Source organism: Protopterus annectens, chromosome 14.part0 (assembly GCF_019279795.1).
Source record: "Protopterus annectens isolate FY-2018-M chromosome 14.part0, PAN1.0, whole genome shotgun sequence".
Lineage (NCBI taxonomy): Eukaryota > Metazoa > Chordata > Ceratodontiformes > Protopteridae > Protopterus > Protopterus annectens.
This window is the reverse complement of record NC_056748.1, coordinates 728,375,246-728,388,506: the sequence shown is the minus strand read 5'-3', so window position 1 is coordinate 728,388,506 and position 13,261 is coordinate 728,375,246.

The window sequence follows — 13,261 nt, the reverse complement described above, 5'->3', positions numbered from 1 at the left end:
CTTAGCAATGGCCTCTTTGCCATTCACTATGATAGGATATAACCTCTTGTGGTAGTTTGGTACCTTTGTTGTCTCAAGACAACCTACTGTTGGCATTTTGTTATCATCACTTACTGGCTCCGTCACCTTTTGTTCCCAACTTGTCTCCATGCACATCAATATGCTACATGGCCCCATTGGTTGCATTCAAAACATTTAACCCTAGGGTCCTGGATGTGTACCTGGACTAGTGGCTTCCACTGTTACTGGCAGATTCTATTGGGGCAGTCTGGGCTGCCCACCATGGGGTTCCATTAGACCCAGGAGCAGCACTGGGTGTCTCTTTCCTATTCAGTGATGCCCTGCTTGCTAGGTATAGGTCTCCCTTCTTCCCCAACTCATGTGAAGTAACACATTGTCTATCAGCTAACCAGATCCTCATGTCCTCAGGCAAAGTGCTAAGGGCTTGTTCCCTCACCAAAAGGTCTGCCAGCCCTTCAAAAGTGATGATCTAACATCCACTCACCCACCTATGAAAATAAGTGCTCAGTTCAGCAACATATTCACACACACTTTCATCTGCCTTGCGTCTATGCTCATGAAACGTTTTCCTATAAGCTTCAGGTGTTGGCTTAAAAAATTCTAGCAAACAATTCTTAACAGCAGTATAATCAAAAAAATGATGATCAGATAGTTTAGACAGCACAGTTACCGCTTTCCTATGGAGTAAGGGGGTCAGAAACTGTAACCAGAGCCTTTGGTCAACATCATACTGTTTACATACCCTCTCAAACATATGAATGAAACTATCAAAATGATCCCCCTCTGTAAATTGTGGAAGAAATTTACTTACCTTTTGTGCTTCTGGGGTCTGGTTACTCCCTTCCCCATTACCTCCATGACTCTGGTGAAGAGTCAGCATCTCTTTTTCATGCTGCCTCTGCCTCTCCTTCTCCTCAGCTTCTATTTCCAAGCGCCTGGCCTCCAACTAAAGTCACTTTAGCTCCAGATGGATTTTTAAGTCCTCTGTAAAAAGGTTGAGCTGTCCATTCTCTGAGTGTTGTACAGCTCCACGCCCAGTCTGATCGTCCCCCTGGTTGCTATTTTCTGCTGCAGCTGTGACCAAAGCTGCAATCATGTCCGCTTTAGTCAGGTTTCCATGTACCAGTCCTTTAGCCTGGCACATCTCAGCCAACTGTCTCCTTGTCACCTTGCTATACTCCTCTGCTAACATGCTTGTCTGCTCTATCTGATTAACTAAGCTAACAAAAGAAATAAAACAATTGTGATCTGAACTCTGAATGTTCACTGCATGGCTGATTTAGAGTACAAAAACACCTTCAGTGATCACTGTACACAAGCTACAGGAATTCACCATCCACACCACTACAAGCCAATTATGTGATGTGGCTAACTTACCACTATCAAACAATTAATATGTGATGTGGATATACCACCACTGCCAAACAATTAATATGCAACACCCGTGCACTGGCCCAGTAAACAAGGAATCTCAATCCTCACCACTAGCACCAGTGAGGGGCGTGCACATTGGGAGGATAACAAGTACACACACAGTAAAGTGCAATTTCCCTTAAGAGCATACAGAGCTCAGAGTCAGTCTGGGGCAGGTTTCTCCCTTTCTCTTCAGATCCCAATAAGACTCCCCACTGGCACAGCTATAGGGTCCATCTAGATCTCAGCCTAGTGGTCAAGCTAAAACCTCCAGCACCCTCTCTGTCCAACCAGTGCTTTGTGTCCCTGCCCAGGTTGCTGACACACACACGCACTTTAAGATTTGATTTATATACAAACACACAAACACTCCTGGGGAAGGCTAGCGCAGGTTCTTCAGCTATGCCCCCCCTTCTGCCCAGACTATAAGGTAGTACCGACTGCCACCAACAACTACTATCAGCTACTAGAAGGCCCTTCCCAAAGAGTGACCAATTTCACTGTGTAATGTTATTATCCAATTAGTTAGTGTGGCAAACAGCAAGGCTATTGGAGTGGCTTTGTACAGTATTACCAAATACATGCAAGTACTCTAGAGCTTAAATTATCTCTACACAAAACAGCCAGTTGAAAGGTTTAAAAATATTAAATAATAAATAATAAAAACAGAAGACAATACTTATCAATTCAACATAATGACAATTAAAGAGTTCAGAAATCACAAGAAAATGCTTTAAAACAATATTGTAGAATAGTCTGACATAAATATAGCTAAACTAAAACTAATGTCTTTCGGCTTTTCCCGGTTAAGGGTCGCCACAGTGGATCTCCAGTCCACTAATGATTGGCAGTGGATTTTTAAGGTGCTGAGTTGCCAGCCCAATGCCCAGTCTTCAAAGAAGGCACACCCATTCATGCATGTACCTACCTGCATGTCTTTAAACATCATATGCAGAGGGAGGACATGCACACTCCACACAGAAGGCACTCCAGCTGAGAATCGAAAGGGAGAACCTCTTGCTGTGAGGCAGCAATGCTAACCGCTGCACCACCGCAACCAGAAAACAGCTAATTTGCCTAAATTCCTATCTAACTAAGAAAAAAATTCTAAATACTACTTACATACAGAGCAAGCAAGTGCTGGTGAGTGGATGCTGTTACTAGATCCAAGACAAGATACAAAATGCTCAATCTTTCTCTCTGAGAAAGTCTTAGTATTAAATTGATCATACACAGTACTGCTCAGTCATTTCAGATTACTTCATTCTTGACACCCCTGTTGAGGTTTTCCAGGCTAACAAAATTTAAAATTTAACATTTCTACAGCTGCCAGGAAGTCACAGCAATAGAAGACACTTTACATGTGAAACCTAGTAATTTTCTTTGTCTTAAAACAATAGAAAGAAACTCTTATCCCAAACTACCTGTCTCCGAGTTTGAGATCAAACAGTTATAAAATTCTTTGCTCATCGGCATTCTTTCAGTAGGGTGCACTCTGGTTACATTTTTGATGCTCAGTACAACGTATAGTTTAATCATAACATATACAAGTTCTCTTTACATGTGTAAAACAAGCCTGTGGATCATATTAATATTTACAATGACATAGAATTATCTACAAAATTCTGACTGGGCTGGCAGCCCCTCAGTTTTTCACAGGGCATATCTGCATCTGGAACTTTTTCTCACTGGAAAATGGCTTTGTTAATACAGCTGCAGAAAACAGTCATATTGTTTTCCATGTCTAAGTATTGTGCTCCCCATCCCATCACTTTTAACTTTGCAGTTTCAAAACGCCAGTGTTTTTTTTTTTGCTGGCTTCCCTCCCCCAACTTACAGTGAAACAATTTGGTTACCACTGACAGCATTATTCTAATGGTATCCAAAACCCAAAGTAAAAGAATGTACTAAAAGTAGGCTGAAGGCCTTATTTAATACATGTTGCAGCAGAAGTCGTAATTTACTTTTAAGGATAAGAGAAGACTAGTGAGGCTAAGAATCACCACTGCAATTGCCTTCAAGAAAATACATATGTCCAGCAACAGAAAAAGCAGTGAAAGCAGTTCCTATGGCTGGAGCAGAGCAATGCAAGTAGGAAGGGTGAAAGGAATTAATGTATGCATATCTAAAATGTGAGTGTTCCTCAACAAAAGAAAACAAGGAGGGTGTTTCTTAGGCTTCAGTGCAGCAAAATCAGTGGGTGGCTTTACCAAATTCTCAATGACTGCTGCATGACTGCAAGACAAAAGTTTGTGGAAATATGTTTCACTTTACCGCTAGCACTCAGAATAGAAGTCAGGAAAAATATGAAAAAAAAAAACAAGAAAATAACTTTCACCCTGCATGAATTGTAGTTTTGAGTCGTAGGATCGACATTTGGGGGGGGGGACCTAAGAGAGGAGAAAAGCATTATTTTTATCCTGTAGCTGTACTTTAAATGAAAAGATTCTGCCTTTCATACTCTTCCAAACATTCTGGATTCCTAGCAAGTCTGTGACAGTGATAACAGGGTCTGCAAGTCTTCAAATTGGACATGTCTGCACCAAAATTTGTGTGACTACACAAGCCTAAAATGTGACTATAAAACTAAAATTAAAATATTGTGAAAAAAGCTATAAAATGTGCCACAAATCATTTAAAGCCCTATAACCTTTGAGAGTCTAACAGCCCCAGATAACCAGTTTATTCCCCAAAGCATGCTCTGCCAGATCACCTGAGCATATGTATTATTAACAATGGTCAGCAATCTCTTAAAAGATGCTTTTTCACTCACTAATCCAACAGCTGTAAATAAATTTACCCAGGTGGGATATGGCAAATCAGTATTTATTCTGTACTCTCACATGGTGGGAGTGAGACTAATGAGAAGGGCAAGAGGTGTACAAAATGGTTATGTGCCCCAGGTGCCTGAGACACATGCTACAGCTCTGCAAATGCAGGAACACAAAAGAGGGTGCAGGGGGCAGTGCATCTACAAAAGCATGCATTCTGGTTCAAAAATGAAACAGACTGCATATTAATTTTACAGACTGACCTAAAGCCATAATCATTTAAGACATTATGAGGTAATTGTAATTTCTTGCTTACAAGCTCACCCAGCTGTATTATGTGATTGGGTGAATCTGACAGATACACTGCTGACTTATTTTGCATGTGCTTGTGAACAAGATGGTCAAATCAGTGCTGCACAGATCTGAAGAAATATGCTGTGTTAGCAATAAGCAACTGTGCTTTATATATAAAGTGATGTCGGGTGTTTTCTATTTAAAGGCTTATTGTGACACACAGCGTAACAAGATATTATGAACTGAACTTGTATAGCCTACAAAACAGTCTTGTCACAAGAAAGTTTGTGCACCTTTGCAGCTACAAGGTAAATATTCCAAAATATACGTTCTTATACAGTTTGTTTTTTTTTGTTTGTTGGTTTTATTAGAATAGTTAGGAACCAGGCAAAATGAACTCTAGTGTATGAAAAAGTGAGAGTCACAGCTGACTAAAATGCAGTCTTTATGAAATCCCACCTGCCAGCATTACCAAGGATGAGATCATCAGTGTATTGAGTACAGCCTAATATTCAGCCCACTCAACCTGGATACATCCTGACAGCAGCAGTGGATACAAAATTTGCAGTCAAAAGTTAAGTTATCATCACAGGATAGGAAAATGCAACTTGAACTGGATCTGCAGGTGAGATGCCTCAAAGCAGCCAAGGGAATGAAATAGTTTGAGGTGCAGACAGAGAGAACAAGAACAGAGAGATCAAAGTTGCAAAGCAACAGAAAGAGAAGAAATAAAAAACAAATAGCACCACCATGAAAAGGAACTACCAACCCTTTTCAAAAGTTAAGCGAGTAGTAGAGGTGAATATCAGTCCTGAAAGCCAATGTCAGGACAAAATTTTAGTGTGAAAAGGGGGTGACTTTGATAACTTTATTTGGGAATATGAATATGCAATCAGCACCAAACTGATCAGAGCTAGTGAGTGACTGTTACTGCATAGGGGTGGAATAGCTATCTTACATGTTAAAGCAGGTAAGGCCCCATGCCTGATTGGATCTAATTGAGCCTTCTATAGGAAATTTAAGAGAAAATCTCTCAAATTCATCTCTCACTATGCAATTGTATCAAACATAATGCCAACAACAACAAATATATGAATCTACAACACAATGTTTTTTTTCTCAAACCAAATTCTAACAATTTACAAATAAATACTGTCATCTCATTTCACTAATCTCAATTTTAAAATCTTTTTGATGCTTGCTGAAATATTCCATTTGGATGCTAATGAGATCATATCCAAATTTCAGTCATATATCATGGAGTCTTAGCATACTGAAAATAACAACATTATGCTAAAATTGATCATATATCACACAGTTGGTACATTTGACCAAGAGATATATTTGCATTAGATATGCATAAAATTCATATAGCTTTCTTAGTTTAAAACAATCTCATTTCCAAAACATTTTGCTCATGCCATTTATGCTCCACCCCCACCAGTTTGAGTGGGTATGGAACCTGATGCCCATTCTATATGTTTGCCATTTTTCTTAAGTACACAACAATACTGCCATGTTCTTGAACCATTAAGTGAAATAATTTTTTACCTGTAGTGATAATATTCCTTCTGTATCATACACTCAGCATCAACAGCAACTCTGGGGTGTGTAACTCATGGCTAAAAAGAAAACATGACATTATCTACAAATGAGATCCTGGCATAGCTTTCATCACATTTTTGACTTTCAGGGGGTTTTTCCCCGATTTAGCTTCAGAATATTGCTTTGTCTATATTAAAATGTTTGATTTTGTGACAAAGCAGTGATCATTTCTACCACTAAACAAAACTACACATTACAAGCTGCATATTTCTTTCTTTCTTTGGCAAATGCATATTAGTACTAATCTTCATATCATCCACAAATTTTAAAATATTACTATTTGAGGTGTGTTCTTGATTTAGCACCTTTCTCTTTGATTCTTGAGCAAATGTAATGGGCTATCCAAAAACTATTAATAGTGAAGGCATTCAAAAACACATTTACTGAGTTGCCCTGAAACCAGAGGTGCAGGTAGATACTTTTGGGAATGTTTTACTTTAAATGGTTCTGTAAGTCTAAGCACAATGTATGTTAAAATGATCATTATGCCTTTATTTTGGTAATAACTCCTAATGCCTAACTGAACAAATAAGTGTGAAGAAACAGTTGTATTTCAATGCATACTATCATCAGAAGACTCATTACAAGCTTTGTAATGTTAGCAGTAACCTAAACTAATGTGCCTCTAAAAAAGATTATGTAGTCTGGACAAGGCAATACTGTACTGATGTGCAACATAACTGACATTACAATAAACCAGCATGTTACATGGCCGTGACTGAACTCTTGGGCATGCAAATTAAGCAAGAGGCCTTTGAATGAAGTTTTCATAACTGAGATCTCCAGATGTATGGTGACAGTGATGCTTAACAGTCTAAGTGATGGTCTGTCTTTAAGTTCAATATGTAGAAAAGCACGAAAAAGAGAAGCCTGACCACAGCAAGCTTTTCTTCCACATCACTGAACAACTGGCTGGAGGCCCTTATGAAGGCAAAACCAATGATAGACTTGAGAAAAAGGAACTTGAGTGGCTCTAAGCCAACAAATACCCTGGTCTCAACACATCAATCTCCATCAGCTGCATATTAAACTTAAGAAAGGTGGATCATCACTTATACTATTAACTATCAACAAACATCTGAAGATCTCAATTATGAAAAATTTCATCATTCAAAGGGCTCCAGGATACTAGGACTCACAGGGTAAGTATACAGTTTAGAAATCTTAGCATTGTGATTTTCAGTTTAAGTTTTTTTTATTGGAAGTTTCAGGTAATGGCTATGTTCTTGGCTTTAATAGTAGTGTACTCACAAAGCTGACTAGTAACTAACAATGTACAGACAGCTTGACAAGGACCCCACCTCATAGTGCAATCATATTAATCACACCCTGAGGATCTTCTCATGAGGACTTTAGGTCTCCAGGCAGGAATCCCTTCTTAACTTCCTCTGTTCCGGCCATGGATACCTTTAAGAATATGCAAAACACCACTCCTTTATGATACAAACAGCTCACCCTCCCCTAGGACAGCATTCCATATAGACAGGGCACAAAGATTCCACACCCCTCACCTTACACCCTCCCACTACCTAAACATACCTTGTACACACAGTTGGAGCCAGCATGGCCTCTAAGTTAAGGGAAGACCACATGTTAGTCTAGTAAGAGGTAGATCTCTGTTTTTTTTTTGTATTTAAGAGTATATCACTGATACACAACACCAGCAGGACCCAGATCACAAAAATGACCCCAGAAACCCTTATACGATAAACTCCTCTTAGATCTACTGAGTAATCCCCCAAATGCCAGTCTTTAATAACCACTAATGCATTCCAGGAGACTCTCTCCATCAGAGTGATTTAAAACCCCTGCTTTACATTCCCAGTCACACTTTTTGTTTTTCCAAATTTTTCATCCCCATTATCACACACATACTGAAAATAAGACCCACACAACCTGTTTTAAGTCATCATTCCCACATGGTCAAACAATGGCAATACACCATAGCGATGTTATCCCCCTCATTCTCGCTTAGTGGAACACCTTGGATGTTCAGTTTTGGGTGAGCAACTACATTACAGCAGCTAATAAAGATCTAAATGAAACACCTTCCCTGCACACACACTGTATTTGGACTATAGTTAACCCAATGGTCATTTTAATTTGCTTATTTATTTTTATTTAGCATTTGTTTACCAGGAAAGTCCGAGTGGGACACAGCCCATTTTCAGCAGAGGCCCAGGGAGAAATGCTCCAGACACATGTCTTTGGAATGTGGGAGGAAATCAGAGCACCTGGAGGAAACCCACCTGAATGCAGGGAGGACATGCAGACTACGCACAGAAGGCACCCCAGCTGAGAATCGAACCAGAGAACCTCTAACTGTGAGATGACAATGCTAATTGCTGCACCAGTGCGTGACCCAATTTCATTTTGATCAGGCCAGCACTCTTAACTAGATATAAAACTAGTAGTTAAAATACTACAGGCTCTGCAAACCTGGCACCCTCAAGGTTTTAAACTCTTGCCCCAATTCAACATACTAACCAATAACTGGACATGCACAATCCAGTCCCATGTGGTTGAATTACAACAAAGTACAATTATGGCTGCAGTCCCATGATTTTCGCTTCATGGAACACCAAAAAAAAGTACCAAATATATTACCACTGGTATCCAAATAAGACACACTCCCTCCACACACTCTAAGTTTAACTCAAAAGTTCAGGCTAGCATCTCTCCTAGAAGAAAAAAATATATAGTGTACATGTTTGGAAGCACTTCACCCTAATATTTTTTCTTACCAAATTTGAAACTAAGGGCTTGTTATCTTAGATTTCTCATTCTGGCTAATTCCTTAGGATGCCATTCCCACATGGTCAATGTGTGGTGACAGATGGTATCCCCCCTTGTGGAAAGTTACAGTTTAAAAAAAAAAAACAGTATGCACCGGTAACCTTACAGAGATGCAAGTTCTTCAAACAGGTTCAACCAAGCAATGTTCTATATCACTTTCTTTAAGACTGTGAGACACATTTGGCACCTTTAAACTCACAGGACCAGTCCTTACATTTGCAAACCTTGTACAGATAGATAAGTGAAGCATCACACTATCCCACCAATGACCTAAACTTAGCAGTAAACTATGGGGAACACACCATCTACATAAACCTACGAGATGGATTAGCCATACAGATGTGTCTTCCGCCAATCACAATTCACCTCTATCACCTTTCAGCAATTATGTTTATAACATCTAAGTTGAATTATATCCTGGCAAACTTAACAAGAAACCAGAACACAATAAAAAAATAGGCGGTCAGGCATTTTATACAAATAGTTATTAGATTAAGTCTACTAAATAAATATTTTCAACACTATTATTTCCAATACTGTAGTTGGCAGATCTGAGGAAGCTTGTTAAAGTGAAAGCGCTTGTGAATGCTGGCTTTTGGCCCCACATTACTGGATATAAAAGATGAAATACCCCCAATATGTGGTTGTTGACACTAAGTTCTACTTTAAGGTTAACTTAATAATTTAATTAGCTATTTGAATAACCAGTATAAATTTTCATTACAAATAAAAGGAAAAGAAATAAGAAAATGAAGCAAGAAAAGGTTCAACATACTGATTAAATATGCTTTTCAATTTTGTATTTTTTTTTTAATGTTTAATTGTTGACAATAAATATGGGATCCATGTACATACTGTTTTATATATGAAGATAAGCTCTGAACAAAAATAATATGATTGAATTTTACATACTGCATCGAACAGAATTCCGACAATTAGGTTCTTTCTATATATTATTTTAGATAGTATTTTAAGAACAAGGGCATGATTGTTAGTACCTGGCCCCTTACATTATTCATCGTTCATAAGAATTTCAGGACCCGAAAGGTTAATAATTAAGGGCAGGTCTCCACACTCAGAGCCCCCCTTGGTTCCTCCCATAACAAAGGCACACCGAGGAGTTCAGCTAATTCAAATGCCCTCCCATTAGTATTCATTATAAATAAGCACTCATTAACAGTATAGCAAAAAGCACTCATCTGTCTAACAAATTCCAGTAAAAGGAATGAACTACATTGAACTGCCTCCAGGCACCTTCTTAATGAAGTTTAACTTCCTGGTATAAATTCTGGTCAGGATCTTTGTTCCCTTTTGCTGACTGGGAAGTTACAATTGATTTACCACCAATGGGAACCTTGCATCAGGAAAAAGAATACCTCATAAAAAGGTACCACAAAATGAATCCTATCCCAGAAGAAACCAAAATGTGACTGGCTTCCACGGCACTAGAAGGTGACCACAGGATTTTCCTTTATTTACTTATTTATTTTTTAAATCTAGAGGTGTATACAATAAAACAACACAAAAACCTCCATTTTAATATTAATGGAATTTTAAAAACATATTTCTTAATTGTTTTAAGAATCGATTTCATATATGCAGAGTCTAAAAACTGAAATGATTTTCCTTCAAAGGTAAATTTTATTAAGCAGATGAAACGATTACATATTTCTAATTTATCATATTAGATAAGCTTACAAGAATTTAGTATAATCTGCAATTGATTGGTTTCCATTTGGAATCAGAATTTCTTGATGGCTGATCAGCCTAAAATGCTGTCTTTGAAATTATGAACTTAAAAATAACATACACCACATGGCATATAAATTATAACAAACCTATGGCATGAGGTCACACACAAATGGGTACTGTTAGCTTGCACTTTCAAACAACACAAAAGATCAGTCTGCAAGAGTATGGTAAACATATCATACTAGATCAGCAATATTGAGAAGCATAAATACAGATTACATTCTGCAACTAGACATGTCTAACGAGGCTTAGGCATAGTCATGCTCATAAGCTTGTACACACATCTTTTACCATCAGTTCTACTTTACAGAGTAAAAGAAAACAGTTGCTGTAATTTGGAAACGATTGACAAATGAAGATCATCACCTTTGTCACAAAATTCTATGCCTTACACTTTGATAAACATCGAACTGCATACATACAGAAATTGCATAACATAAATTACAGCTACGCTGTGGTGCAGAAAGCAGCAGCCCTAACTGCAACCTAGATGACCCAGGAGTTACTATTCACTAAGGCACTGGGGAAGCTGTCCAGAAGGGATGGAAGTGAGTCAGACACAAGATCACCAGTCTGAAGCACACATATGGCTGCTGAATTACTGATATCCAGTGGAGACAAGCTATTAAAAGCAAGGCATGGTATGGTTCAAGATATGCATTCTGATCTGCCAAGTTGTGGATGATAATATAGCTAGATTTGGGGGTATTTAGTGGTCACACATGTCATAGTACCACAGCCTCACTTTAGTAGAGTTCCAATATCAAAGCACCAAGGGTACACATGCTGACAGGCAATAAGAAAGCCTCCTTTCATTTTTTTTTTTCAAGGTGACTACCACAATCCCTGGTTACTGCTTCCTCCTGTAGCCTCAGTCAACTGGAAGGAAGAGAAGGAGGGTAGAAACAAAACTGACTAGTGAGGATGTGAGGTTTAAGAGCTGGAAAAAAGGGATACATGGTAAATATGCACTGGCTACTTACTGAAGTACAATACTTTCTGAATGAATGTTTACAACTAGACACACTGTGTTCCTTTACAATAAATTGCATCTCTCTCCTCCTAACTCAAAATCAGACTAGGTGTATGATTCCATTGTTATTATGCTGGCTGCACATAATTTACATACTGCTGACACACAAAGCACTACTTCTGCACTACTGTTCCCAGGGCACACTGGTAAAGGTGCAAGTGGGTCCCAAAAGATAAGGTCCTCTTCACACACTTGATATCCCTAGAACATTGAAATGATTGTGCATGAAGGTTGCAATCCAAGCACTATAGACACAGGACAGACTACACACTGATGTCCTGAGGACACTGTGGACTAATCATCTCTAATAGCAGACAGACAAAGTCCTGACTAAAGACCAGGTAAAATAGAGTTTTATTAGCAGCTCAGGCAAATTTTGGAGGAATCACAGGAAGTGGAAGGAATGATATGGCTAATTCTGTTCATCTTTCCCAGGAGAAGGACTGAAGATGTACAGATAGGGCTACACCACATATCTAGCTGTGGCACAAGACAGAATATAGAAAGTAAACCAGGTTGAACAAGTGGGTGAATCTGGGGATCATATACATCTTAGAACCAGGGCAGGGCTGCTTCCAGTATCCATATTTCTTGGGTCATGCCAACCTCCAAACATGATGCAAGCACAAGATGGCAGAACCAGAGCCTACTTAAGCTAAGCCTGTTTCTGCATGCAACATTGGCAGCTTCCAAACTAAGTCACCTCCTCCAGCAAAGTATAGTTACGTAAGTAAAGTTACCATAACAACATATGTTTGAATGATCACTGCTGCAGTAACCTAAACAACAAGGGTTATACCCTAATAAGAATACAACCAGCAGACAGCATCCAAAGCATCAGGGTACCTTCCACCCTCCCAAATTTTAACTCATGCTGTGCTTACTAAGCCAGGTTTGGATGCCAAGCCCCTCACATCTTTCATCCTGACTGAGAGAGGGAGGCTAAGCCTTTTAGAGGACATTGCTAGGAACAACAAAAAATAAATGACCACATCCTCATACAAAAAACACATCAGAAAAACAAAGGGGATGGAAGGATGGAGAGAGGATTATTGCAGCAGTGATTATTCAGACTGCAAGGTGGAAGGGAAATGGTCCAGGAGCCCCTGGAGAATGGTCCTAGCAAAGTCAAACCTGGACCTGGAGAAGGAATCGAGCTTGTAGTGTTTTGTAAAAGTATGTAAAACAAGACTTGAGTTGCTACTTCTACAATACTTTTAACTTTTAGAGTACAACCATTTCCAAAAAGCCAAAGATGAAGAGAAAGCCTTGATGAACCACAGGAACTGTTGATTCAGTTCTATACAGCAGTCATCAAATCTGTTCTCAACTCATCCATCACAGTGTGGTTTGGATTGCTGTCTAATCATGACAAAAATAGGTTACATCGAATAGTCAGGTCTGCTGAAAACATCATTGGTGCTAGTTTGCCCTCCTTACAGGACTTGTACTATTCCAGAGCCATGAAAAGGGCAGGGAAGATCATCACAGACCCTTCACTTACAGGCCACCATCGTTTTGAACTACCAGCAGCCAGGCATTACAGATTAATATGCACCAAAACAAACAGATATAA